The sequence below is a fragment of the Ovis canadensis genome, chromosome 4 (genome assembly GCF_042477335.2).
Source record: "Ovis canadensis isolate MfBH-ARS-UI-01 breed Bighorn chromosome 4, ARS-UI_OviCan_v2, whole genome shotgun sequence".
Taxonomy (NCBI): Eukaryota; Metazoa; Chordata; class Mammalia; order Artiodactyla; family Bovidae; genus Ovis; species Ovis canadensis.
The window spans coordinates 84,997,878-85,024,774 of record NC_091248.1 but is presented as its reverse complement, the minus strand read 5'-3'; positions in this window follow the sequence as shown (position 1 = coordinate 85,024,774).

Genomic DNA, 26,897 nt, shown 5'->3' with positions numbered 1-26,897 from the left:
AAATGTAATATTTATTACAATTGCTGCTAACATTTACTGAGGTCTCCAATTGTCAGACATTGTGTTAAGGGCTTTATATTCATTTACTCCTCAAGGAAATGGCAGCCCACTCCAGTGTTCTTGCCTGGGAAATTCCATGGCGGGCTACAGTCCATTGGATCACAAAGGAGCTGGACACGACTCAACACAACATATCCTATGAAGGAAGTAGAAGTGCAGATCACAGAGATAATAGCTACCTACCTTATTATCATGTTATTGTGAACACTGGGTAAGGAACACACGAAAAGCGCTAACCAATGAGCTCACTGGGAGCTGGACATGTCGCAAGTGCTCAATACATGTCTGTCATCACAATATCATCACCATTATGATCATCTTCATCAGACCCATTTTACAGATGAGGAAACAGAGGCTTAAAGTAATTTGTGCATAGTAAACTAGTAACACGTGGAACTTGTTTACTGAATTAATCACTGCCGTGTACAGCACTTTAAAACAAACCCTTTTAAGGTTGACATTAGATAAACACATCTTTAAACCTGGTTGGAGTTTAGCAGAGTCCTAACCCAGAGATCAGCAATAAGTATACAATGAAAATGAATGATTCCATCTGAAACCATCAAGAGTTTCATGATCTTGCAGGTGGTTTCCACTGGCAGCCATTGAAGTTTTATTTTCCTGGATGAAACACTACTTGCATTTCTGATATAAGCCTTCCTGAAGGCTTGTTTCCTGTTCTTACCTTGTCCAATGAAGCACTTTCCTTAAGCTATTAAAAATGCCCTCTTACAATGCATGCTATAAACAAAACCAACGCTTTTTTCACAATTTTAATGTCAGCAAAGCATGTCGCTAATGAAGCAAACAGTGAAGTCATGCTGCCCAGGCTCACTCCACGTGAAGGGAAGGGATGTTAACCACATTATCCACGCCCATGCTTCTCTCCCATCACCCTCCTCTTTGTAGTTTTGGTCCAAGCAGCTCAGGTTTGTTTATGTTGCCATAAATTAAAGGACACGCTTTTTACATGTTCTGAATCCATTTCACTCAGGATGATGGAGTAAGAGAAAAGTGGTTTCCCATAACCCTCTCGAATGTCGCGGTATGAAACACATGCAGACAGGAGGGCATGCTTCCCATCCGAAGGGGTGCATGGCCACCGGAAACAGCACCTTCATCGCGAGCTGTTGACTGCTAGCTGCCCGCTGCGCCAGAGGTGGAGGGGGATCATTTTCACCAGCGCATGAGCTGAAGCCTCTCACTCCAGGTTAACAGTGGGCCTCTCAGCTAACCATGAAAATCGCTCACATATGTTTCCTAGACTCTTCCACAGGGTCTGATTTGACCACAGTATTTCTAATTTGTTTCACCAACACTTGCAAAGTGACCTATGACTTCATCCAAAGTCCCAGATCGTCTCCGTGTGTGCAGCCCCCACACAGAGAGCCCAAGTCAATGAGGACTGCTGAACCTTGAACATCCAGGTTCCTACCCATCCTGACTTAGCCCCTGCTGTATGGCCAGATACAGGCCAGATACAGGCCAGATACAGGGCTCTCAGCCACACTAGGCAAACTGCAAAGGCTGAGCAAACTGTCAAGGAAATGGGCCAAAGGTTAGTGTCTGAGAATGTGAAAGGGAAAAAAAAAAAAAAAAAAAAACCACCCAACTTACAGAGGCATGTATTTGGTTCAATATAGTAATTACAAAAGTCACAGGCATACAATACCCTCATTCACTCCTAGCTAATGAAAAGGAAAATATTGTACCTTTTCATGTCTCATTTCACTTGATATCTCACCATCTTCACAACAACCTGATGGCCCTGGTGTTATTTTCTCTTCTTTATAGCGAAGAATCCTGAGCCTCAGAAAGTTTGAGTTATGTGACTAAGGTTATTCACCAATTAGTGGCAAAGTTAGGACTCCAATGACACTGATGTGATTGGACCAGAGCCTGTGTTATCTAGGAGGGGAAGAGAGTGGTTTTGGCAGTAGCCCTCAGTGCTGATCACCTGAGAATCACCTGGAGATCCTTCTAAAATAACACTCTCCTGGCCCACTGCAGACCTACTGCATCAGGACGACTGGGGAAAAGGACTCAGAAGTGGGAGTTGTACTAGTGAGGGTTCTTCAGAGCAGTTGAGCCATCAGGATGTGTACATATAAAGAGAAAAAATTAAGTTTAAGGAAACAGTTCATGTCATTATGGAGACTGGCAATTGCAATATCTACAGCCATCAGACAGGAGACCCAGGAACAGCCAGTATTGCACTTGATGTTCAAAGGCCATCTGCTGGCAGAGTTTCCTCTTGCTAGTGGGAAGGTCAGTCTTGTGTTCTCTTGGGGCCTTCAGCTGATTTGATGAGGTCCACACACATTATGGAGGGCAATCTGCTTTACTCTTAAAATCTACCGATTTAAATATCAAACTCATCCAGAAAGGCCTTCACAGAAACATTCAGAATAAAATTTAACCAAATGGCTGGGCATAATGGCCCAGTCAAGCTGACACATAAAATTAACCATCACAGGTCATTTTAAAGCCCCACAGTTAATTCCACTGTGTAGCCAGGGTGGAGAACCACTAGTCTGTCATTTCACATACTCACAACTGCCTACAACCGCTTCAAAACCAAAAACTGCCTAGCTATTAACAAATTGTCCAGGATACAGACAGATAAGGTGTTTGTCTAAACCAAGTACTGCTTCTTTCAGGAAAAGAAAGTTTCTGTAGGTACAGAAATAGGTGGAGCCAAAAGGTGCATTTATAGATTTTATAGAATGTATGTAAGGCAATCACGTTCTGCATAAATCTTTCTGACTGTAGGTTCCAAATCATTTTCAGTGAATAGCCAATGTTTTTTCTATTTATTCTATTCATTTTCTTCCCAAGCCCTCTCAAATTGGAATTCTCTTAGAGAGAAGGTTTAATTTTTAAAACTTGGGAAAATCCGGAATGAAATGGTTCATTTGCACATGACCTATGGTTTGACATGAGATACTGGAGGCTTGTGTTGAGAGCCAATAAATCTCACCAAGATGGCAGGAAAATTTGTAGCCAGAGCAGGGCAGAGCATTTTCTATAGCAGGTAATTCAGGAAAGCTGATAGTACTAGCTAATAATATATTTGCAAAATTTCTCTGCTTGTTGGCTGAGAAAATTTGAAAACACAAAGAAATCTGAAGCTGAAGCAGCAAGAGGCAGTATGCCTGTGTTTGTTTGCTTTAATTTTAAGTATCAAAACTTTGGTGTTTTTGTGGTGTATTGACTTGAAAACATTTAGACCCGTTTTATACATGTTTAATTAACAAACAGAATTAGATGAGTGTTTATCTTTGTAGTTCAGGCCAAAAAAAAATCATTGGACAGAGGATGGAACTTAGGGACAGGACCCCTGGGAAGTACAGGAGTGCCTCCCAGGAATCTGAGCCTTCCTTCTTGGGACCACACCCCTTCCAACTGGCCCCCAGGAATGCCAGTGCTGCCACTAAGTCCAGGCTCAGGGACAACAGCTGAGTGGGCAGAGGTGGTCTTTGACCCCTCCCTCCCTGCAGATTTCCCTCTCTTCTTCCCCCCTCTTATGGCTCAGTCATCTTTTTCTTTACTTTAGCTTTTAACAAAGATATTAGCTAATAATAATTTATATCCTGGCCTCAACATCCCAAGGGGACATTTATAAGGGGATTGTTTTCCCCTGTGGGAAAATGACAGACCATAGGAATAATACAAGTGGGTTAGGAGGAGAGATTTGGGAAGGAGATGTATTAAAAGGCTGCCAATAAGTCACACCAGATAAATGACTCTCATGCCTTTCAGTGGTAACTTGAGATGATTTTCCCACCTGTCCTGGCTGAATTGTGTGCCCCTCCCATCCCCAAAAAAAGATACGTTGAAATCCTAACCCTCAGTATGTCAGAATGTGACCTTATTTGGAAACAAGGTCTTTAGGGATATAATAAAGTTGAAATGAAGCCATTAGGATGGGGCCCTAATCCAATACGACCGGTGCCCTTATAAAAAGGGCAAATTGGGACATAGATAGAGACACACACAGAAGGAAGACGATGTGAAGACACCAGGAGAACACCATGTTAGGACAAGGCAGTGAAGCGGGGCAGCTACAAGCTTACAAATGCCTAAGGCTACCTACCAAAAGCCTAGGGAGAGGCAGGGAACACCTCCCTTGCACCTTCAGAGGGAGCACGGCCCTGCCAAAACCTTGATTTCAGACTTACAGAAAAGGCAGAAAACAAATTTCTGTTGTTCAGAGCCACTAACTTATGGTACTCTGTTACAGCAATGCTAGGAAACTAATAAATCACCTTTTTTAACCTGTTAGCCTAAAGGCTCTTGTATCAGTTTTCTCGTGGCCAATAAAGCTGGTCCTCTCCCAGCAACAACTGGTCCCCTCTGAGTAACAGGAGCTCGGGGGCCACCCCCAGGCAGTCATTTCTACTGAGTTCTTGATTCCTCTCCAAGGCTTGCCCCAGAAGCAAGGTCCCCCTGCTCTCAGGTCACCCTAACCTGGTCTGGACTTCCTGTTGTCCCCCAAAGAGCAAGGAGGACAATAGATACCACTTGTATTAGGAAGCAGAAAGTTACATGGGTTGGGAGCTCTAAAGGAGGTGGGGCTGAGCTGAAGACAGGGAAGGATTCCAAGGAGAACAAACAAGGAGAAAGGCATTGCAAGGGGGGGAAGACACGGGCAGAGGGTAATAATGAGCAGAGTGTGTAGCATGGGAAGTAGGAAATCGAGTGCTTCAAGATGAGGGTAAGAGGAGCAGGGACCGAACCTTTGGTGCTGGAGAAGCTAAGACCTACACCCTTTATTTGATAGACCCGTGCACCCCAGGAAACAACTTTTGGCAAAGTCTGGACACATTTTTGATGGTCATGCTGAGAGTGGCTGCTAGCGGGTAGAGGCCACAGATGCTGTTAAACATCCTCTAATGCCCAGGATAGCATTCCACAACAAAGGATTATCCCTGTATCAGAATACTAGGTTGAGAAACCTTGCAGGAGACACTGGGGATTTTTGAGCAGGGACATGACAAACTAATTTAGGTGCAGATGCTTCATACACCTGAGAGGAAGTCAGCCAGCACAAGGATATCTCACTTTGTGCAAGAGAGAGATTCCTAAAAACAACTTTGCAGCAATCAATGTTTCAGAAATTAGATCCTATTGTAAATGTACTGAAGCAACTTAGTAAATTAAATCCAGAGATGAATACTCTTCTAAAGTGAAGAATTTCTTTCCTAATGCAAGCATCATTCTTACCCAGCATCCATTCTGATATATACAAATAGCAGTGCTTTCAAGTTTCTTAATCTGATTTTCTCTTCCAGATACAGGAGGGCAATGTAGGCTCCCCATCCCAAGAAATGGAAGATGAGAAGTCAAAGATGAGAAGCCAGGTCCCTGACTCTTGCCCACTGTCTGACCCCAAAGCAACTCCATATTAGATCACTGATTGGTTCCAGGTCCTCAGTTTCTTTCTTTCCATGATTCATCAACTCTTAAACGCAACTATTTCTTCGCCCTGTCATTGTGGGACACTTAATCCAAAATTTTATTAAAATCAAGAGATATTTTCCTTGCTCTTGTGTTGGAAGCAGAATATGATTCCTTTGAAAACTTCAGCAGTTCATTTTTGTTTCTTGGTGACTGCTTTCAAGTCTTCAAACAATGAAATAAAGGATTTCATTTTCCTCTGGATAAATGCTTGTTTTCACCCAGTCTTGATTTTCTTTCCTTTCCTTTAAAACCTCTTAATACATCGAAGTACGCTAAATATTTATGAATGTAATTTATGAGCCTTGAATGTTTACTTCTTGCCAAAACTAAAAAGTATGCCTGTGTGTGGCCTAAAAAATCCAAACTATGATAAAACCAAAACAGAGAAATGAGCAACTACTTCATATTTTTAAGAGGAGGGGGAAAAGAAAGTCAAACTTCAAAAAATCCTGATGTTCCTCATTCAGCATATTCAGACAGCAAATAAACAGGTAAATAAATGGCCTTCTTTAAAGGCAGGCTCCTGTTTGTCCTTCCTCAGACGGCTGGTTATTGGTGGTCATCTATTGACAGTATCAGGAGAAAAAATAGTCCAGGCATCAGAAGGATGGAGAATGGTTGCTTGCTCAGTAGATAGTGCTGAAGGTGCCCACCAGTGCCCCAAAGCCCTCCTCAGCTGCCTGCCTTGAACTCTTAATTGCCCTGGGAGGGAAGTCAGCAAATCTCTGATGGATTCCCGATCCTGCTGCCAGCCTCCCTGCCTTGCACACACTGCTTTGGAGACTCAAAACCCAACATCTGGAATTTGCCTTTTCACTGTCACAGGATATCTCAAATGTTGGCTGTTCTTTCTAGAGTTACATAATTTCTCCTAAGGAGTGTTTTGGGTTTTTTTTTTTTTTTTTTTTTTGGCTTCAAAAAAGGAATTGGAAAGATTGCAAAGGAAATGCCTGTGATATTAAAAAGTCATAAGTCCTCATCTGTGATAACGAAAAGGCAGTGGCACTGGGCATCCATAGATTCTGAGTGTTAACTAAGAACTTGAGGGAACAGGTCCTGGGGGAACTGACCAGAAACGAATCGAAATAAAGAATGTGAGGAAAGGGGGCAAATGCCTCGTGGTGTGTGAGCATTGGAGTGATGATTTGAACGCCTCCGGAAAGAATTTGAGAATTGGTGGCTTGAGGTGTATCTAGTTAACTCGGCACATTTCGCCCAGATAATTTTACCAACCTTTTATCAATTGTTGGCTTAAAGTGTTTAAGTCTTGCTTTGACACCTCGGTCCTACCACACAAGGGCCACCATGGAAGCATACACCATGCCTTCAAGGAAGAATCCAAGGGAACCCAAGGGCTTGTCTCCAGTGACCAGACCCCATGCTGGCCCACAGCAACCCTCTGGGCAGACTCTGGCTCTTTACCCAAGGTTCTACCAGCCCTGTTGAGTGAAGTGAGCTTTGAAAACCACCGCTTGGCCTCTTGAAAGAGGCAATTGACCTAATGGTTGATTACTTTCTTGAAATGACCTGTTGAACTGGATTCCCATTCTCCCTGTTCAAGGAGAACAAGGATAAATACAATCCAAGAATTGTCATACAGGAGTTTCACTCTCTCTCCTGCCAAAACCTTTACCACCACTCTTAAGAGTCTGAGTACAGAAGATTCCAGGAAAACTAGGCGATCCTTAAATTCTCAAATATTTTAATCTCAAAAGAAATGTAGGTCCTCTGCCCAACCCGAGAATCAGACCTGAGAACTGCTGTGTATACATGTATGCATGGGTGGTGTTGCGTAGGTGAGGTGGCACTGTCTCACTGGGGTGGACAACCACCGAGGATCTCACCCTCTTCAAGGGGATCAGTGCAGGGAAACAGATTAGGCTGCATTTCTCTGGAATGGCAAAACCTCTTTCTATCCTGGGTGCTTAAAAATAAAATGTCTAAAGTTGTCATGAAATTATCACATTTACAATTGAATGTTATATGCCTAGTGCTTGGAATTCAATAGTCAACAGATACAATCCCTACCCTTAAGAAGTCAGAACAGACTTGTGGTTGCCAAGGCAGAAAGGAGGTGGGGAAGGGAAAGATTGGGACTTGGGATTAGCAGATGCAAATGATTATATACAAAGGAATAAGCAACAAGGTCCTACTGTATAGCGCAGGGAACTATATTCAATATTCTATGATAAACCATCATGGAGAAGAAGATGAAAAAGAATATATGTATGTATAACTGGATGACTTTGCCATATAGGAGAAATTATCGCACAACTGTACATCAACTACATTTCAATAACATAATTTTTTTTAGAAATCTATGATGGAATGGGAGATCCAGATGAAAAAAATAGGCAATTACACTTCAGAGTAATTAGTGTTCCAATGGGAAGTTTCAGACTCTCTGGGTGAAATGAGAGTCACCTAGCTCAGTTTGGGAAGGTCAAGCAAGGCATAACAGAAGAAATGACATCTGAGCTGAGATGAGATGACAAGGTAAGAGATAATGAAGAGAAGGGATAGAGCATCAAAGGGGAGCTCACATCATTTGCAAAGCCCTAGAAATTTAAGTCTGTGGCATTTGGCTGAAATGTGAGTGACAAGAAACAGAAACAGGATTCTATAAACCAGGTCTCACCAAACTTTTCTATAAAGGACAGATAGTAAATATCTTAGGCTTTGCGGTCCATACAATCTTTGTCAAAGCTGTTCAACTCTTCCACTGCATCCAGGAAAGTGCCTGCAGACAATATATAAATGAATGTGTTGTAATAAAACTCTGTTTATGGGGCTTCCCTGGTGGTCCAGTGGTTAGGAATCCGCCTGCCAATGCAGGGCACGTGAGTTCGATCCCTGGTCTGAGAAGATCCCACATGCTGCAGGACAGCTAAGCTCATGTGCCTCAATTATTGAGCCCACGTTCTAGAGTCTGACAGCCACAGCTGCTGAAGCCCATGTGCCCTACAGCCGGTGTTCCACAACAAGAGAAGCCACCACAGTGAGAAGCCTGTGCACCACGATGAAAAGAAGTCCCTGCTTGCCGCAACCAGAGAAAACCTGCAGCAATGAAGACCCAGAGCAGCCAAAAATATATATGAAAATGGTTTTTAAAAACCCGACTCCATTTACAAGAACAGAAGGACAGGTGGCAGGTCAGATATGGCTCACAGCCTTGCTTTCCTGGAACCTGAACCCTCACTGTTCTAAGTATGGCTCCCAGATCAGTAGTCCCTGCATCACTGGGGAGTTTGTTAGAAATGCAGAATTTCGGGACCCATCTATGAGGTACTATACCTAGAGTCCACATTCAATGCTCGAGAGCTCCCCGGGTGGTTTGCAGGCACATGGAAGTAGGGGAAGCACTGCTGGAAGTCTTATGAAGACCTTTGGATTCCATCTTTAGGCCACTTACATGCGCATAACTAGCAGATTCCGTTCGCTGTAGAACTGCAAGTATCAAACAGTGAATCTCCTTAAATTTTGCCCCCTAAGTTCTTCATCTGCCTCCCTGTAGTCCTGATCCCAGTGAGGAAAATGGACAACAGAGGTAAGACTGTGGGCCTATCTCTCTCTTCTCTCAGCCTGGGCTAACCCACTTCTACCCTACCTCCCAACCCAACAAAGGCTGGTCTTCAAAAACTATAGGGAGTTTACTTCCATTAAACTTCCTAAGGTAACCCCTTGGGTGTACTTTCAAGTCTCAGTTGAAGCCATGTTTCTAGGGATCATTTCTCCAGACCAGAGCTGGGCATCATGCTCCTCTGTTGTCCATTATATCACCATCTGTTTCTATATAGATTCTGTGACACCCCAGGGGTTGAGCCTTCTGTGCCCACTCCACCTCTCAAGGGATTTCCGGCCACATGGGTTTGATGTCAGCTTGCAGACCAGCACACAGGCAGCAGCTCTGAATGAGAGCGGAATAAGGCCCCTTATTTAGCAAAGAGACTCTCGACCAGCTATCACACTCTGAAGGAAGGCATCAATCAAAGAGTGCATTTCCCTTCCCTCTTTTTATTTATACTTTAGAAAATCCAATTAAAGCAAAGCCTGGCACTCTCCTAATTTTTCAGCCATTTACAACAGAGTTTCTGGCCATGAATTTAAAGACACACACACACTCCTGCATGTACACAAAATGGACACACACAGCCAGTTTCTTCCTTATCAGCTTCAAGGACTTTGAGATGTGGGTGTGCCTGTTGACCTTGTATCCAAAAGGATGCTGAAAAGTCAGTAAGACACTGTCCTTCAGTAAGCTTTGCTATTTCTCTCATCTTTTCCCCTGCCTCTGATTATATTTCATCCACATGCCTCTCCTGCTCGTTATGGCTTGTCCTTGGGGATGGTTCACTCAGATTATGCTGATGTGAGCAAACCCGGTGAATAATTTTGCCTTGCAGTTTCACTGGTTTAAGGTTAGACTGATGCTTTATAGTCAAACCTTCACTATCTTAGCAGAGCCTTGATAATTGATGGCTTTAGGAAGGACACCTGTGAAAATTTTGTAATGACCACCTTGGGTGAAATGGAGCCTGGGCATTTCCTGGTTTCATACTTGCTCCTTATGTCTGTAAATGCAACTCGAGAGGTCAACTGCAAGGCCCTAGTGTAAGGTGATGGACAGTATATCCACGCGTGCACTGGGATCCCTGAGGGTATCACAATCTAAAATCCAATGAACGTTTTGTCGGCCCTACCAGTGTACTGGAGACATAATATCGTTCAACATTTTTTAAATGGAATCTTTTTTTAATGGGATTATGTCTAAGTGTATAGTGGTTGGAATTATATATATATGGACTCTGGAGTCAGTCAACTTCAGCAGGAATCTAGTTCTACTTAGTAGCTGTGTGAACTTGAATGCATTTCTTAACCTCTGTAACTCAATTTCCTCATATTTTAAAAATGAGGAGAATGATAATACCTAGGTCACAGAGCTGTCATGCACAAATGCTATAGGAGAGGTCACATGACAGGGTTAGCCAATGTCCTGGTATGGGGTCACACACAGACATATCAGCCATCATGCCTATTGTTTATCATTATTAAGGGTTTCCCTTGAGTTTTTGCTAATCCATGAATGTTTCCTCCCTGACAGCTCAGCTTAACTCACCTAGTCACAAGGCTTCCCTAGCTAAACCCAGACAGCCCCAGGCATGACTTCAGCCCTGTTTCCCAGCAAGTATGAATAAGGCTTTCAGGGGGCTTTGATTTTACTGTTTTTTGCTTCCCGTTTGCATGTTTTATCTCCTCAAATAGAATTATAAATTCCTCTCAAGAAAGAACCAGGTCTTCCTATGTTGCCGACAACCCAGCCAACCTTAAGACACCTACCATAACACTGACTACACAGAGACATCTTAATCTTTGATGAATCAACTTTATTTCAGAATAAAGAGTGTCACATGTGTTACAGGTAACATGGACTTCACTGAGCGGTCATCTGTGGCACTGTGACACAAACGGAGTTGAAATTTCCTTTTGTCATTAGATACTCAGGGTGTAAGCTCTGAAGCCAGTCTGTCCAGGTTTGATCTGAGTTCTTCTAATTACTAGCTATGTGGTTGGAGAAAGTTACTTACCTTTCCCAGCCTCAGGTTATACCTCTGTAAAATGGAGATAGTAAGAGTTTCTATCTCATATCCTTTGGGTGAAGATTAAATGGGTTAAGGTATGTTGTGTGCTTAGACTAGTGCTTAGATAATTGCTTAAGAACATTTTTATTTATTGTTATCTGTAACTGAACTATCTTGGTATGAAATTAATTAGAATAAAGACATTTTCAGAGAAGAATGTTCACTCTTAACTGAAAAAATTGATAAAAATATAGCCAATAATCATTTATCAAATAAGTTATGTAAATGATACAATTGTTTTTTCCTAAACAGTACTCTTTTTTGATATCAACTCTTGACTTTCTAGAGAATCACCCCTTTCCTTCCTTATGGCCATGGTAAGACTGCCTGTCTCAGCAACCACCTCATCCCTGTGCTGTGTTCTCACCGTATGTGTGAGTATATGACCAAAGTGACTCAATCAGAGCCTTCCCTGAGATGTGATTTATGGATCCTGGGAAAGAAAAGCTCCTCTTCCCTGGGGATCGAGAGCTGTAAGGACAACACAAGCTAGAGATGCTAGGTGGCTATTTTGAACACCTTTGAAAATTGGAAGAAACTACAGACTGAAGTTCACGCAGAGCTGAGTGATGGCAAGAGAAAGAGAAAAATCTAACAATATTTTATAAGGTCCTGGATCATAACTTTGTGGAGACAACTCAACTTCTGTGAGCCAGTAAAATCCCTCTATGCCTAAAAATTCCTCACTGCTAGTTTGTGCTATCTTTCCATCCCTTGCGACTAGAGAAGCCCAGAGCGAAACACTTCTTATTGTGTCAGTCATGTGTCTCTTAAGGCAAATCCAACCACGAGAGAAGAATTTACTTTCAATTAGCATTATATGAAACTAAGAAAAGGGCTTTTTTTTTTTAAAGAAAATTCTATAATTTGGGTTTTTAATTTGGAAGGAAATTTTACTAAAAGGAATTGTTTTTACTGTTTTGAATTTTAATTTTAGGTAGTTATGAGTAGCAGTTTAAGTAGAAAGGCTAAATAATTTTTAGATAAACACAGTAGTGAATATGCCAAATGGAAGTCAATTTATTGTCCATTTATCAATAAAATGTAAAATATTTTATTTGGACATATGTACACAAATACATGGGCTTCCCTGGTGGCTCAGCGGTGAAGAACCTGCCTCCCAATGCAGGAGACAGAAGAGACCCAGGTTCGACCCCTGGGTCAGGCAGATCCCCTGGAGGACGGCTTGCCAACTCACTCCAGAATCCCATGGACGGAGGATCCTGACAGGCTACAGTCCATGGGGTCGCAAAGAGTCAGACATGACTGAAGCAACTTATCACACATGCACACACATACATATACAAATACAGTGTGTATATATGCATAACTGAGAAAGATCGTGTGAATTTACTGTGTCCCTGCTATGTGCCAGGTGTTCCAGTGTGTTCTGCTTGCATGTTATTGCATTGAGTCTTTACAGCAACTTCCCTTCCAGGTAAGCATGGTTATTTCTGCACTGCATGAAAACAGACCCAAAGAGGTTATGTAATATTCCCAAGGTCACACAGCTGCCAGTGGCAGAGCCTGGATTAAAATCTGAGCTCTCTCGTTTCAACAGCTGCCATGTCTTTCCATTATGCCACACTGGCTACCTTAGAAACAATTGGCACTGTCATCCGTTTTCCCAGTGTCAGGAATGAATCCAAGAGTGATTGAATAAGTGCATTCCAGGTACATTTGTATGGAACAAGTATCTCCAACACTGTGCTCACATCCACAAAAAGTCCCACATCACCAAATCAGAAGATGCAGCCGCTTAGAAGGTCAGCATCTGCAAAGGGACCCCAGTTGGAAGACCATCACATCTCACCTACAGGATCCTCTCTGCCTCCAGGTGACTTACAGACTTGCTATAAAATAAATGGGGATGCCTGGAATAAAGTGATTGTTCTATTGGATCTGAACATAAATAACTCAGATCTAAGCACTCAGATCTAAGAAATATTAAGGAGAATTAAAGATTTTAAAATTTAAAAAATAAAAAACTAAAAATTAAAAAAAAAAAAAAGAAATATTAAGGTAAAATATTTTTTAATGACAAGATAATTGATAATTTGGAACATGGATATATGATGATACTAAGGAGACCATGGTATGTGGTTATGTTAAAAACAAGATTCCTTATATATTTGGAGAGTCACACTACATTATTTACAGGTAAAGTGTTTCAGGGACTTGAATTTGCTTTGAAATAATCTGAGAATAGGACCTTCCCAGGTGGGTCAGTGGATAAATAATCTGACTGGAATGCAGGAGATGCAGGAGATGAGGGGTTGATCCCTGGGTCAGGAACATGCCCTGGAGGAGGACATGGCAATCCACTCCAGTATTCTTGCCTGGAGAATCCCATGGACAGAGGAGCCTTGCAGGCTACAGTCCACGGGGTCGCAGAGAGTCAGCCATGACTGGAGCAGGTCAGTACACCGCAGTCTGAGAGTGGTGAGAGAAATGACACAAGACTGGCTGGGTGAGGGTTGTGAGTGAAGGCAGGTGACGGAGTATGGTGTTTCTCACACTGTTCTCCAAACTTCTGTGTAGGTTTGACATCATCATTCATAAAAGAAAAAGAGAACTATGAACATAGGAGTCTATAGCTTTTAAAAATGGAGAGAGCTTGCCTTTTGGGTATTGGGAGAGGTGAGACCAAGAGTTGCTATTTTCATGAAAGCGCTGTAGTATCACTGCTTTTTCCCATTATGTAAATATATTTCTTTGAGGAAAAATTAAAATTAAATTTTAAAAGAAGTCAGAAAAGAAAGAGCCTATTGGTCAACCAATCCTTCTCAGCTCCATGGCAGGCATTACTAATCAGCTTCAGTGTGATCTCCCACTGATCCAGAAGGAGCCTCTGGATCCTCAAGACAGCCTGCCGGAGATGAAGCCCATCCTGGGAGAAAATCTCTGACTTGTTCTCACAGTTTAGACAGGCTCTGCCCAGATGCAGGTCTTCCATTATTCCAGGTCAACCTGAATACCCTCCCAGAACCTCCCACGGGGGCCTAGGAGTTAGGTCATCTCTCCTGACCTGCCCTCTGCCAGCCTGGCCGATGCTTCCCCTTCTGGTGGATTCCCTGCTGAACCCAGACTAACAACCCTCCTTCAGTGGCTGGCAGTAATATTTTCCTATGATGTACTTTAACTCAAATCTCAGAAAACGGTGACTACTAACAGACCCCAGTCCTATGCAAAATGAACATGTTAGCATTGTATTTGGGTCAGCTTCGGATGTGTGATAGGCTTTCCCACGTTTGGACAGAAGTTGAAATGCCTGTCATGGCTTTCCTGACTGGTTTGCAATTCTCCTGGGATGCGTAACTGTGTCAGAATACAGCTATGAACTGGTCCTCATTCCTTGTGAGAGAAAACTTGGCTGTTGTTCAGTAGACCCTGGGACCTGCAGACCCCAGTTCTCCCTATTCCCAGTCTTATCCCAGTGCTGAGCTCCTCAGCCAACCCCGCTCTCAGTCTCTGACACTAAACCCAAAAGGAGAGTTTGATTCTTTCACTTGAGAGACTGGGAAAGAAAAAGGAGGGATTAGCATGTGTTGATTGTCTCTAGAGCCAGGCACAGTGCCAGGAGCTTCCTACCTATTTCATCCAAACCACAAATTCTGTGAATCAGGTTTTACAAATAAAAACTCTGAGGCTCAGACAGGTTGTGATTTTGCCCTTGCCACATAGCTTCAAAGTGCAAGAATAGGATTCTATTCTAGGTTTCTGAATTCAAAAACATTTGTTCCCCAATCCAATGCTCGTAAGAAGTTGATGCTCATCTATAAACCCCTCACTAGTGCCAAGCCCAGATCCATAGATAATTTAGAGTCAGTGCATATTGCCATCTGGAAAAAGTTTGCTACTTAGTTATGGGTTTGAGGGGATGTTTGAACCTATATATCTGGCGGTGTCAAAAGGACTCCTCAGAAATTGCTGAGAAGGCAAATCTTAGCGATAAAGGGTACTTACCATGCACCACCCCCCACCCCCAGCTCTTGTGTTATCCTTTTTCACATCCAAATTCCTCAGAGTTTTCACAGAGGGCTTGGCTGAGACCTTAGGGTATGCTGTATAGTCTGGGAAAAGAGAGCATTTTTATGATCTCACTTAAAGAAGAAGAACTAGCAGATCAGAGAAATTTAAATTTGTACCAGAAATCAATTATACAACTGACAGCCTGATTTTTTCAATCAAATATGGTGCTAAGTTTTCAACACAGCCCTCGGGCTCATCTTACCATTGCCTAGTCTATTTAGGCCCAAGTCTTAGGGTTGACTGGCTTCCCTGATGGCTCGGCGGTAAAGAACCTGCCTGCAATGCAGGAGACATGGGTTCAATCTCTGGGTCAGGAAGATCCCCTGGAAGAGAAGATAGCAACCCTCTCCAACATTCTTGCCTAAAAAATACCACACACAGAGGAACCTGGTAGGCTACCGTCGAAAGGGTCACGAAGAGTTGGACGCCACTGAGCACGAATACACCTAGGGTTGTCATTCACTTTCAGCATAAGTTCCTACTCCAGAGAGTGCCATTCACACATTCTGAAATAACAGGACTGGCCTCTGCAGCTGTACAGGGAAGCCCTGCCCATATTCTCCAGCCAGACTAGTACCAGCTGTGACAAACCTCTCCCAGGAACTGATAGAGCATGCAGATAGAAAGATCAATTAAAAAAAAAAAATCTGAAACAACATGAGTGACCAACTTGACTTAATTCTCATATTTACAATGCTTTACCCCATATCTGTAGAATATACATTCTTTCTAAGTGAATGCGAAGCATTTACCGAAATAAACTATAAACTCAACCATGAACTAAGTCTCAACTTTTTGTGTTGTTTTGTTTTTGGCTGTGCTGGGTCTTCATTGCTGCTTGGGCTTTTCTTTACTTGCGGCAAGCAGAGGCTACTCTAGTTGGGTGCACAGACTTCTGACTGTGATGGATGTTTCACTTCTCTCGTTGTGGAGCACTGGCTCTAGGGCACGAGGGCTTTAGGAGTTGCCATACGTGGGCTCAGTGATTGTGGCCCCTGGGCTCCAGAGCACAGGCTCAATAGTTGGGGCATATGGGCTTAGTTACTCCACGGCATGTGGGATCTTCCCAGAGCAGGGATTGAACCTTTTTCTCCCACATTGGCAGTCAAATTCTTTATCACTGAGCCATCATGGAAGCTCTCAACAACTTTTAAAAGACCAAAATCAAAATAGTTTCTTTGATCAGAGGTATTAAATGAGAAAAAATACCAGGAACATAAATAGAAACCATCAAATGTTTGGAAATTAAGTAGCACATGTTTAAATAACCCACAGATCATAGAAAAAATCAAAATGGAAACTAAATATTTTGAACCAAATGAAAATACAATGCATCAAACTTTGTAGAATGCAGCTACAGCAATGCTAAAAGGGATAGCTGTGGAACTAAATGCACATATTAAAATATAAATGAATATGAAAGTAATGACACGTATTTCAAGAACAGAAAGGTTGAAAATCAATGATATGTTTCCATCTCAAGAAGCTTGAGAAAAAAACAAGCCCAATAAAAATAAAAAGAAAGCTATATTAATGATCAACACAGAAAACAGTGACATAAAAAATAGATGTACAATGGAGAAAAATCAACAAATCCAAAAGGTGGCAATTTGAAAGGATTAATAAGATTCATAAGCACTTAACAAAACTGATTTATAAAAAAAAGAGATGAAACACAAGTAACCCATTCCAAGCATTAAAAAGAGAACATCACTACAAATTCTACAGATATTAACAAAATAAAGACTATATTTATTGCGTGACAATAAATTTGAAAATTTAGTGAAATAAACTCCAGAGGGAAAAAAGATTTACCAAAACTGACAAAGAATAGAAAATCTGAGTACTCTTATGTCCATTCAATCTAAAATTTAAAAACTTCCCACAATGAAAATCACATACATGATTTCAATCATGATTTCTTACACAAACATTTTCAGAGAGTAGAAAAAGAAGAAATTCTTTTTTCAAATTTTCTATGAAGACCTTAACATTGACATCAGAACCTGGTGTAAGAGTATTACAGATGCAAAACTCCTAAGCAAGATATTAATGAATCAAATCTAATAATAGAGCAAAAAGAAAATATATCATGACCAAGTGGGATTTTCTTCAGGAATGTAAAATTGGCTTATTCTAAAATCAAGCAATTCATCATATTAACAGAATAAAGGAGAAAGAAATATGTGCATCTCAAATACACTCTATATCTCAAGTATGCTCACAAACAAAGCATTTCACACACACACAAAAAAAAAACACACACACAAAAAAGGACCTTGACAAGTTCAATTGTTCATGATCCTTAAGAAGAAAACTATCAGCAAACAAGGAATAGCAGAGAAAGTCCTTAATCTGATAAAGGATATAAACAAAACTCTACATGTAAGACTAGCCTTTCTATTCATTTTCTATTCATTTTTATACTAGAGCACATAAAAGTGATAAAGAATCCACCTGCCAATGCAGGAGACATGAGTTCAATCTCTGGGTTGGGAAGATCCCCTGGAGGAAGGCATGGCAACCCACTCCAGTATTCTTGCCTGGAGAATTCCATGGACAGAGGAGCCTGGTGGGCTACAGTCCATGGGGTTACAAAAGAGTTGGACACAGTTGAGCTACTAAACAAGAATGTAAAAACACAATAAGGTGAGAGAAAGAAAAGTGAAGACTAGAAAGAAAAAAGTAAAATATCAGTGTTCATGGAGGACATGATTAAGTGTACAAAAAGAATCAAATGAAACCAGTTTATTAATTTAGCAAGATTGTTGGATATAAAAAATGATTATATAGTTATGTAATATTGAAAAAATTTTAATGTCAAGTACAATAGCACCAAAAATCATAAAATACCTAGGAATAAGTATAACAAAAAATTTGCAGTATTTCTGTACACCAAAATGACAAAACACTGCAAAGGGAAAATTTTGAAAGACTTAGATTAAGAGATAGACAGTTTTCATGGATTAGAAGGCTCAATATTGTTAGAATGGTTATTCTCCCTAATTAACTTGTAAAATTGATGCAAACCATATCAAAACCTCAGCAGGCTTTCTGTGGCAACTAAATTTCTGAATTCAAAGTTTAAGGAATTACCTGAAACAATGAAAACAATCTTTTAAAAAATGGCTGGATTTTTCTAGAATGGCTTAAACCTCTGTGAAATTTTATTGTTTGTTCTTTTTGTGAAAGGTAGCTTTTACATACACACACACACACACACACACACACAAAATAGAAACCTTTCCTGCAGAGAAAGAGAGAGGTGTAGGTGTAATTGTATATGTGTGCCCCATGAGTGTGTATATATAAATTCATAAAGTTCTGTATATATGTATACATTTCTTCCTAAAAAGACGTTGAAAGGTATCTTTTACTTCTCTTAGGAACATAATGAATGTAAGAGGACTATAGCAGCATCAGTTTTGTCTAAAAGAAGCAGATTTTCTAGGAAAATGTAATTGTATATGCAACTTGACATTTGAAGACAGACACTTTTACCGATATGCAGAGTATATCATGAGAAACGCTGGGCTGGAGAAAGCACAAGCTGGAATCAAGATTGCTGGGAGAAATATCAGTAACCTCAGATATGCAGATGACACCACCCTTATGGCAGAAAGTGAAGAAGAACTAAAGAACTTCTTAGTGAAAGTGAAAGAGGAGAGTGAAAAATTTGGCTTAAAGCTCAACATTCGGAAAACAAAGATCATGGCATCTGGTCCCATCACTTCATGGGAAATAGATGGGGAAACAGTGGAAACAGTGGCTGACTTTATTTTGGGGGGGCTTCAAAATCACTGCAGATGGTGAATACAGCCATGAAATTAAAAGACACTTACTCCTTGGAAGGAAAGTTATGACCAACCTAGACAGCATATTAAAAACCAGAGACATTACTTTGTCAACAAAGGTCAGTCTAGCCAAGGCTATGGTTTTTCCAGTGGTCATGTGTGGATGTGAGAGTTGGACTATAAAGAAAGCTGAACATCGAAGAATTGATGCTTTTGAACTGTGCTATTGAAGAAGACTCTTGAGAATCCCATGGACTGCAAGGAGATCCAACCAGTCCATCCTAAAGGAGATCAGTCCTGGGTGTTCATTGGAAGGACTGCAACTCCAAGACTTTGGCCACCTGATGCAAAGAGCTGACTCATTTGAAAAGACCCTGATGCTGGGAAAGATTGAAGGCAGGAGGAGAAGGGGACGACAGAGGATGAGATGGTTGGATGGCATCACTGACTCAATGGACATGGGTTTGGGTGGACTCCAGGAGTTGGTGATGGACAGGGAGGCCTAGTGTGCTGTGATTCATGGGGTTGCCAAGAGTCAGACACGACTGAGGGACTGAACTGACTGACTGAACTGACTTATGATGAGATTAAAAAAAAACACTGGAATGAGAAGCCTGCGTACCGTAACTGGAGGGAAGCCCCCACTCACTGAAACTAGAGAAAAAGTCCACGTAGTAACGAAACCCCAGCACAGCCAAAAATAAATAAATACATAAATTATTTTAAAGCTATAATATAAAATAAAAACTGAATTAAAACTTTTTAAATAGAAAAATAAAGTTTTATTGGCACACAGCAATGCCTACCCTGTTAGGTATTTTCTATGTCTGCTTCCATCTTCAAAGCAAAGCTGAGTGGTTACAAGAGTCTATGCGGTCTATAACATCTGAAGTATTTACTGTCTGACCCTTTACAGTAGTTTCAGACCCTGATTCTAAGTCCTCACAAATCCATTTTTCCCTCGAAATACTTCCAAGTAAGTAGTTTTTTGCCACAACCCTAGTTTCTTGGCTAGTACTATTGCTGTTTACCCAAGCTACATGGACCTATATCTACAGAGGCGGAGACTAGCAGGGAATTTATCAATTGCCTTTAGTCAAAATAAGTAGCCTACTATGACTCATGTTTTCTCTCCAGCAATTGTAGCTGTAATATGAAATGTTCAAACTCCATCTCGCATCTCTCCACTCATTTATTTCTTGTCAATAGATAAGAAAGTTTTTAAGAAGATTCCATCTCTATTCCGGCCAAGGTGAAGTGAAACTGTGAACATCACTGAGTTCCTCATAGATGGTTATATCCAACACACACACACACACAAAAGGAAATCTAGTTGGGGGTAAAATTTCCTATTTTGTTGAATAACCAAATCATTACTGAAATGTCACTTGATTTTTTAATTGGGTAATATAGCAATAAAAAGAGAAAATGGCAGTAATAAGACACTCTACCCACATTTTTCAGTTTTCTTCTTTGTTGGTGCATCAAAATTTGGAAAACACCATGCATCCTGTGAAGGCTATACCTCTCAAAAATTTTCTGTGTAACATCACACTGACATAGTGGGAAAAACCAGAAGGGAGTGAGCAAGAGACCTCTTACACACACACACACACACGCACACGCACACACACCTCTAACCAAAAAAAAAAAAAAAAAAAGGAATCCAAAAGCAGTAACCAATCCCAAAATGCCAGGAAGCAGGGTTATAAATTTAACACAAACAGCTCCCTCTTTAAATTCCCAGTCCGTTTATCAAATTTTAAAAACTAAATGACAAGTTAAGATTATTAGTCAAAATATGTAAATAAATCACCTTACATATGTTATTTCCAAGGTCTGTGAATGATTTCACGGTGGTTAGTTGCAATAAGTGAATACACAGGCACCCTGGGCCCAGGAGCAAAGCTGGTCCAGGTAAAACTGGAAACCCACCAATTCCCAGACAGCGCAGTTAGCTCCAAGAGCAGATGCCAGTGCTGGGCTGCACACAGGGGCCTTTAAGAGGTCATTTGGTGAGATTTCTCTCACAAGGCAGCACTGGCACCTTACCCGTTGCTTGGTGCATGATGCCCTACACACAATCCCATTGTTTGTAGAAAGAACTTTTTTTCAACATCTCCAAAAGGCATGGATTAAGTCAACTCATCATAAATTCCTTCTGTGAGAAACCCACTTACGGAAAAACTTTTCTAAAATATAGTTTGTCAAATGTGTTGGGTTTTAACGAAATGCCAAGATCTGGGAGTCATAAATTATTTGGTGGAACGGGAGGCCTCTCAGAGAATGAGGAATGCTGGAGTTCTGTGTTCAAGATGAATTGCTGGAAAATTCTCCATCTTAAAAGTCAGTCCTGTTCTTTACCTGCTTAGGTTTACACAACAGCCAATGTTACAACTCTCATGTGGTTGCTGAATGCCAAATATAAACAGAAAGACAAGAAAAAAAAATTCTTTGAGATGTTCCCCTCAGTTGGCCCAGAGCCAGATCTGCCAGGGAGCCTCGCTGCCCTCCTGGCATCATTCTGTAGCTGCCGTTAATAGCATTATTGGTGTTGGAACAAAGCCAGCTGTCTTCCTTTTCAAACCAATTTGTCTGATAGCATGGATTATTGTGTTAGGTAATCTGTCACTTCTCAAAAACACCCAGCTTTAATGTCCTTTCCACATATACTGCTCTTTGAACATTTGAAGGCATTTTGGTGGCAGGAGCCCAGGTCCAACTTATTCATCTCAAAATAAGCCACCATCATTTGGCACCTTCTCAGCTAAACAACAAAAGCCCTTTTAAATATAGACCTACGGACATCTGACTTTCTTGACGTTACTTAGCGCAGCACACGTAAACAGTCAAGGCAAATCTACACCAGCCCAGGAAAGTGATCCCCTCATGTACTGAAAAATCATCTGTGACTCAGTTATATGAGGAGTTCCTGTGAAGGATTCAGGAAGGCAGGCAATTTCCTTAGTTCTCTGCTCCACTTGGTGAGCATAGACTGGAAATGGGAATCTTTATTTATTTATTTTTTTCTTCTGCGGGGAATGTTTCAACCGTGCCTTCCAAAGGAAATACAGGCTATTTTCAAGAAAGACGTTCACTACTTGGAGGTCTGAGTCCTGGTCTCACATTTCTCTGAGAAAGTTTCCCTAATTCAAGAGCTGCTATCTGAAATTGGGTTAAAAAACAACACTCTTTCTTTTATACCGTGCATGTGTCTATTTGAAATCGCATTTCTGTGCAGGCCAGAGAACTGACTTCAGGCGCTTGATCAAACATGATTTATTTCTCAAACTTTACAAGTTTCTCAAGAGGATGCTCTAAGCCAGTGTAGAAGCTTCAACAAGAGCCAGGCCCCAGTCTTTCTGGGTTCATCCTTATGCTTCTTACCTCAGGTCACGAGATGGCAGTCTACCTCCAGCCCTTCATCCCAGCAGAAAGAAAAGCGGAGAAGAAGGTGACATCTGCCTATACCAGAAAAGCAAAATCTTTGCCTCAAATCCCCAGTGAATTGCTACTAATATCTCATAGTGGAAACAGGGACCTTAGGGGTTGGTACATTATCAGCAAGGTAGAAGGGGAAGACTAGCTATTGGAAAGGTTTCTAGCAGAGCCCACAACAGCGCATCCTTAGTTACATACCTCTACCCAGAGGGGAAGGCCATACTCAGACTTCATCAAGACAGGCTATCTTTTCCAAGACTCCAGGAGCACCAGAGACATTCACCTCCTGAGAGAGAGGATTTTGAACTCAGTTTCTAGGGGGTGAAATCCTGAGCTATATCACAACTCACACAAAGTGGGCAATTATGGAATCAATATTTATTGCTGTTCAGCCTCTCAGTCATATCTGACTCTGCGACCCCATGGGCTGCAACATGCCAGGTTTCCCTGTCCTTCACCATCTTCCGGAGCTTGCTCAAACTCATGTCCATTGAGTCAGTGATGCCATCCAACCATCTCGTCCTCTGTCGTCCCCTTCTCCTCCTGCCTTCTATCTTTCCTAGCATCAGGGTGTTTTCCAATGAGTTGGCTCTTTGCGTCAGGTGGCCAAAGTATGGATATGATCTCTATGATATCAATATAATCACTAGTAATTCTGGAAGCAAGTAGCTTCAGGATTTTCTCATACAGGATTGACATAAAACAGAAACCGAAGACATCATTATTTTTTTTTAATCGATTTTCTAAAACTCTTCACTTTCTCATTGAAACTATCAGATTACCTAGTAGTGATAGTTTAGTCACTAAGTCATGTCTGACTCTCTGCGACTCCATGACTGTAGCCTGCCAGTCTCCTCTGTCAGTGGAGTTTCCCTAGAAAGAATACTGGAGTGGGTTGCCATTTCCTTCTCCAGAGGATCTTCCCAACTTAGGGATCAAACCTGAGTCTCCCACTTGGCAGGTGGATTCTTTACCACTGAGCCACCTGGAAAGTCCATCAAATTATATAGTCCTGTGGAAAAGAACAACTTCCTGGTTCAATATATTACAAAAAGTACTTCCTACTGAATCAAAAAGAAAAGGAGTGGACTTCTTTGGTGGTCCAATGGTTAAGACTCTGTGCTTCCGAAACAGGGGCCACGGGTTCAATCCCTGGTTGGGAAACAAAGATCCCACATGCCATATAGCATGACTTAAAAAAATAAATAACTTTAAAAAAAATGAAAGGAGGGAAGGAGAAAGAGAAGATAGAAGATATTTATTCTATTTATAAAACAGAGGAATAAGAGGGTGATTATTCACTTTAACAAATGGATTCTCCTTAATGATTTGTATGAGATGATTCCCCAATATCTTTGCAGTACCCAATGTATATGCCTCTTTATAGGAATGCTTGTGTTTCCTAAGGGCTTCCCTGGTGGCTCAGTTGGTAAAGAATCCGCCTGCAATGCAGGAGACCTGGGTTCAATCCCCAGGTTAGGAAGATCCCCTAGAGAAAGGAATGACAACCCACTCCAGTATTCTTGCCTGGAGAATTCCACTGACAGAGGAGCCTGGTGAGCTACAGTCCATGGGGTCGCAAAGAATCAGACACGACTAAAAGACCAACACTAGGTACAAGACTGGTAACTCATAAAGCTGGTAATAGATACGCAGGGGTTTGTTCTGGTTTGTTCTCTCCTTTCGTTTTTGGTTAGAAATTTTACATGGCACTTTCTTTAAAAGATTTGCCTCTAGAAAAGGAAAAGTTTTGATTTCCTCTTTAAAAAAATGTTTAACTCCCCCTCTTCTAACTTAAAGGGGAGCCAGCTGTGTAAAGACCACATCTAGCACAGTAGGAAAATGCAGACTGGGAACTGGTTAATTCATAAAACCTGTTTTCAAATACAGCAAAATGGTTTCCATTGTGCAAAATGAGCACTCTTTCAAGAATATTTAAAAGTATCAGTTCAGTTCAGTTCAGTTCAGTCGCTCAGTCGTGTCTGACTCTTTGCAACCCCATGAATCGCAGCATGCCAGGCCTCCCTGTCCATCACCAACTCCCAGAGTTCACTCAGACTCACGTCCATCAAGTCCGTGATGCCATCCAGCCATCTCATCCTCTGTTGTCCCCTTTTCCTCCTGCCCCCAATCCCTCCCAGCATCAGTCTTTTCCAATGAGTCAACTCTTCGCATGAGGTGGCCAAAGTACTGGAGTTTCAGCTTTAGCATCATTCCTTCCAATTTAAAAGCATAGGAACATGTTATTGCGGTCAGAGATGTTATCTGATGTGGGAAAAGAATCTCTTTGAAAATTATGTCCCCAGAGAGCCTGTCTCCTCCTCTCAGTGGGACTATAGCGCTTGATGCTCAAAGAGCATGACAAACGCTGTGCGCCTCTTCCCACCATCCCTTATCAACAGCAAGTTGAAAGTTTTTCCTCTCACTTTCCTAGAACAAAATTCTTAGAAGGCTGTGACTTCTGCAAACCATATTTTTTCTGCAAACCGAATCTGATAGACTCAACCATGACTTTCATTTTTTTAAACATTTAGCCACACCCAAATTTATTTCCTTTTACCTTACCATCCACAGTACCATCCTCAGTTATATCTATCATTGTTTGAATTCCTGAGATGAAACTATTTCCATACTGTTTGCTTTGAGATTTCTCTTGTTTTAAAAGAATTCATCTACTCACCTCCCAACCTTCCCAAACCCTCAAGACAAGTGTTTCCTTAAGTTCAGTTACTCCTTCAGAGGCACATAAAGCACTTTTGTATTCATTTGCTATTCAGTTGCAATGCAAACCAACTCGCCCTTTTCCTGATCACTTGCAGAAAGGTCTTCTTCCAAATGATAACAGACCTCAAGCACAAACCATTCCTATTTCCAAATTATTAATGTATGGCCAAGAAACCTAACCAAATATTTCTGTGATGAAAAACAAGTTGGTAACATTAATTAATGAAATTCATTAATCTTGGAACTGAAGGCCTAAGACAGTCACAATTTTTTTCTTGATAGTTCTATTTGGAACACTATAAAAATACTTCAACTTTATTATTACAAGGCCAGAATTGGATTGACAAATGAAAATAAACTGTTAGCTTAAAAATAGAAACTTGTCCATCAGGATAGCTTGCAAAGCAAAACAGACCTATGGGCAGCTACTATAGTCTTTGTATATATTATCAAATTTGTGGTGGGAAAACATTAAAAGCCTTAGTTCTGGTTAATAATTCTTTCCAATATCTGTATGAGATGTAAATAAAATACACATGGTTAGGGCCAATTCTGCCTTTTGTAGATAAAAGCACCAAAAAAGAAAATATTGGCAGTTCTCTGCACTCAACCAGGGCAGCTTAATTTGCACTATACTTTGCCACATCAGCAGAAATGGGGTCCCCGGGAGCAATTGTAACCCATTAAGAAGTTGCTAATATTGGGAGAATTGAGGAGCAAAGTCTCACCAAACAGTGTGATGTCCTGGTCACCAGACCAGTGTGGTATTGTAAACTCATTAAAAAAAAAAACTGTTTCAAAAACAAATTTTCACAACTATAAATCTGAATAGCTCTTACAGCTACCAAAGCTTCTTCTCTGAGAGTCCTGCCACTTGAAATATAAATCCTCCCAGGCCCCTGGTGAGTGGTAGCCCTGGTTTAAGGAATGTCTCCAGTATTAACAGCCTATTTTTATGCTTTAAAAAAATCATTAGATGGCCACCAAAGTGGATTTTGGAGCAAATACTCTTTGTTTTAAGAATGTCAGACTTTATTAAAAGCTTATGAAGAAAAAAAGGAAAGGTCCACAGCAGGGCACACGTAATAGGTACAAAATGCAGAAATACCCCAGAGAAAGACCCACACGTGACAACATTCTTGGAAAGAGGGCTTGTCTTCAAGAGATGCTAACTAAGGTAATGTTAGCACCTCCAGTTTATTCCCATCAGGGCACTCTGGCCAAGGACTAAGCACTAGGACTCGCCTTGTACCCTAGAGAAAGCTCAGTGTTGTTATGTTTGTGAGCCAAACACACGCATTCTGTGTAGAGCAGTGCCAAATTGGAGCCAAAATGGCAAAGACACCTACTTGATGGGTAGCAATGCTGAGCACAACTTGGGCTCATTGGAGTGACGTGCTGGAAAACTGGTAGAATGTAATCCAGAGACTTTCTTTAGGAAATTCTATGGAGATGGGAATGGAAATGCTAAGATGGAAAGATTTTATGGAACACTTTGGGGAAGCCATACCCCTGGCAGTACTTACAGACAGACACCACGGCCAAGTCTTTCATCCAACAAACAGTAAGCATCCCGCAAAATCCAGCAGCTGTCAGACTCACAAGACAGCAAGGAGCTAAAGACAGTCTCGAAGCCCAACTCATGCCTCCTCCTCATGTCTCCCCTGACATCTTGAGAGCTGACACCGTTTTAACATCATCCATCACTCACTACAGGACTGTGAGTAGGTTAGTTGCTTTGTTT